At 39.4% G+C, this 3,877-nt stretch overlaps 1 pseudogene; it reads left to right on the top strand.

Moving 5' to 3' along the window:
- Positions 1-522: 522 nt before the first annotated feature.
- Positions 523-2,379, top strand: LOC118010764 (annotated as a pseudogene).
- The last annotated feature ends 1,498 nt before the right edge of the window (positions 2,380-3,877 follow it).

A 3,877-nucleotide genomic window follows, 5' to 3' on the forward strand; every position in this document is an offset into this window, starting at 1 on the left:
AAATTAAGAAGGCGTGAGTGATTATTATAGATGAAAGAAGAAATGAGACAGAAAATAGAAACCCAGAAAAACTGATAAGTAAGAGTCAGATTTTGAAATGACACATAAGTTGAAAAATCCCTGGCAAGAGTAATCAAGAATATAAAAGGAAATAAAGAAGGCACAACATTATAAATGTCCTGTAGCGGTCCAATAGCGTGCCCTCAAAATTCACGTTCATTCAGAATGTCAAGAGTGTGACCTTACTGAAAATAGGGTCTTTGCAGATGTAATTAAAGTGAAGTCATACTGGATGAGCATGAGCCCTAAATCCAATGACTGGTGAGCACACAGAAGAGAGGACAGACAGAATGACACACACAGTGATTGGTGGACACACAGAAAAACACAGAGAGAACAACGTCTCTGGGGTGATCCGTGGTGGACGTTTTGAGGGCAGCTGACCCGCAGCCTGCGCGCCCCGGACCGCCTCCTGTGGAAGCCTGTGCCGGCCATGTAGCTTTCTCCCTTTGTCTCATAACCATGTCCACCAACAAGAATGCTAATTCACCAGCTGCCCGCCTTAACAGATTCAAGAACAAGGGGAAAGACAGTACAGAAATGAGGTGGCGCCAAATAGAAGTTAATGTGGAGCTGAGGAAAGCTAAGAAGGATGACCGGATGCTGAAAAGGAGAAACTAAGCTCGTTTCCTGATGAGGCTACATCTCCACTATAGGAAAACTGCAACAACCAGGGCACTGTAAATTGGTCTATTGATGACATTGTCAAAGGCATAAATAGCAACAATTTGGAAAGCCAGCTCCAGGCTACTCAAGCTGCCCTTGGGAAACTGCTTTCTAAGGAAAAACAGCCCCCCGTGGACAACATAATCCGGGCTGGTTTGATTCCAAAATTTGTGTCCTTCTTGGGCAGAACTGACTGTAGTCCCATTCAGTTTGAATCTGCTTGGGCTCTCACTAACATTGCTTCTGGGACGTCAGAACAGACCAAGGCTGTGGTAGATGGAGGTGCTATCCCAGCATTCATTTCTCTGTTGGCATCTTCCCATGCCCACATCAGTGAACAAGCTGTATGGGCTCTAGGAAACATTGCAGGTGATGGTTCAGTTTTTTGAGACTTGGTTATCAAGTATGGTGCAGTTGACCCACTATTGGCTCTCCTTGCAGTTCCTGATATGTAATCTTTAGCATGTGGTCACTTACGTATCCTTACTTGGACACTTTCAAACCTTTGTCACAATAAGAATCCTGCCCCCCCCCATTAGATGCTGTTGAGCAGATTCTTCTTACCTTAGCTGGTCTCCTGCATCATGATGATCCAGAAGTATTGGCAGATACCTGCTGGGCCATTTCCTACCTTACGGATGGTCCAAATGAACGGATTGAAATGGTTGTGAAAACAGGAGTTGTGCCCCAGCTTGTGAAGCTTCTAGGAGCTACTGAATTGCCCATTGTGACTCCTGTGCTAAGAGCCATAGGAAATATTGTCACTGGGACAGATGAACAGAACTCAGGTTGTAATAGATGCAGGAGCACTTGCTGTTTTTCCCAGCCTCCTAACGAACCCCAAAACTAATATTCAGAAGGAAGCTATGTGGACCATGTCAAACATCACAGCTGGTCGCCAGGACCAGATACAGCAAGTTGTGAATCATGGATTAGTCCCATTCCTCATTGGTGTTCTCTCTAAGGCAGACTTTAAGACACAAAAGGGGGCGCCTGGGTGGCTCAGATGGTTAAGCGTCTGCCTTTGGCTCAGGTCATGATCCCAGGGTCCTGGGATCGAGCCCCGCATCGGGCTCCCTGCTCAGCGGGGAGCCTGCTTCTCCCCCTCCCTTTGCTCTCCCCCTGCTCATGTTCTCTCTCTCTCTCTGTATCTCTGTGTCTCGAATGAATTAAAAAAAAATCTTAAAAAAAAAGACACAAAAGGAAGCTGTCTGGGCTGTGACCAACTATACAAGTGGTGGGACAGTTGAACAGATTGTATACCTCATTCATTGTGGCATAATAGAACCATTGATGAACCTCTTAACTGCAAAAGATACCAAAATTATTCTGGTTATTCTGGATGCCATTTCAAACATCTTTCAGCCTGCTGAGAAACTAGGTGAAACTGAGAAACTTAGTATAATGATTGAAGAATGTGGAGGTTTGGACAAAATTGAAGCTCTACAAAACCATGAAAATGAGTCTGTGTGGAAAGCTTCATTAAACTTGATTGAGAAGTGTTTCTCTGTAGAGGAAGAGGAAGATCAGAATGTTGTGCCAGAAACTACCTCTGAAGGCTAAACGTTCCAAGTTCAGGATGACACTCCCAGGACCTTTAACTTTAAGATTGTACAGCTGAGGCAGAAAGTTGTTGTGTACTCTGTTTGGTAGAAGTTTGTCTTACTGTTTCTCTACTAAACACTCTTTTTAAATGTGTTTTGTTATTGTAGCACTTTTTACAACAAAACTCTACTTGACCAGTTCCAAACTGTACAACCTGTATGAAGCTCCTCCTCTCAGTGGGTTTCTTATTTCTATGTGGAATCTCCTCTCTTGCAGTGTCCTGTAAATAAAGATTAAATTCCACTCTTTTCTTTAAAAAAAAAAAACAACACAGAGAGACACAGGGAAAAAGGCCACATGAAGATGGAGGCAGATGGAGTTACACTGCTACAAGCCAAGGAATATCAGGAGCCCCCAGGAGCTGGAAGAAGCAAGGAATGATTCTCCCCTTAGAAACTTTGGAGAGATTAGCTTCCTATAGAAAATTGATTTTAGACTCTGACTTCCAAAACTGTGAGTGAATAAATTTCAGTTGTTTTAAGCCGTCCAGTTTGTGGTACTTTGTAATGGTAGCCCCAGAAAACAAATGTATGTCTCAGTTTAAAAACTGAGGGCTAAATATATTATAGGGATTGTTCTAAGTGTTCTACATGCTTGTATATATTAACTAATCTCATCCATACAACACCTGGTGAAGGTGCTGAAGCAGATGTTATTTTACAAATGGAAATATTGAAAAAGTAAGTAATTTGCCCAAGTTAAAGGATTCAAACCTAGATAGACTGATTTCAGATCCTGGGGTCTAAATCACACAATTAACATCCTCTCAGACATAGTGTAGACATAGCAGGGAGAGAGAGAGAGAGAGAGAGAAATGTTATACATTTAAAATCCTGAGAAAAATTACACAAATTGACCCAAGAAAGGTAGAAAGTTAGTAACTATGGAAAATATTGTCAAATAACTATAATTTTATTTTTACCACAAACCAAACAACAAAACAAAATAAAAACAGAAATAATACTACATACAGTTTCATAGGTGTATTCTTTCAAGCATTAAAAAAAGTATTTGTGAGAGGGAATTTGATCATGTATTTTAAAAGTTTAAAAACATTTATAGACTTTAAATGAGCAATTCTACTTTCAGTAATTTATTCCAATGAAATAATGCTATTAATCTATAATATTTAATGTATAGATATATCAATTATATTCATACTATTGTTTGTAATTTGGAAGCAACCTAAGTATGAAATAGTAGGGGATCAACTGGGCAAATTATGATTTATCCTTAAAATAAAATATAACAGGCATTAATTATTGTAATATAGAGCTCATAGTTATAGACCTGGAAATATGTTCTTTTTAATTTTTCCCAGCTTTATTGAGGTATGATTGACAAATAAAAATTATATATATTTAGGTTGTACAACATGATTTTTTAAGGTGTACAATGTGATGATTTTATATATATATACATTGTGAAATTCTTACAATTGAGTAAATTAACACATCCATCACTTCATATAGTTACCATTTTTGTGTGTGGGGAGAGATCACTTAAAATCTACTCTCAACAAATTTTAAGTATACGATAAAATATT

The sequence above is a fragment of the Mirounga leonina genome, unplaced genomic scaffold (assembly GCF_011800145.1).
Source record: "Mirounga leonina isolate KUSES-001 unplaced genomic scaffold, KU_Mleo_1.0 Mir_101664, whole genome shotgun sequence".
Taxonomy (NCBI): domain Eukaryota; kingdom Metazoa; phylum Chordata; class Mammalia; order Carnivora; family Phocidae; genus Mirounga; species Mirounga leonina.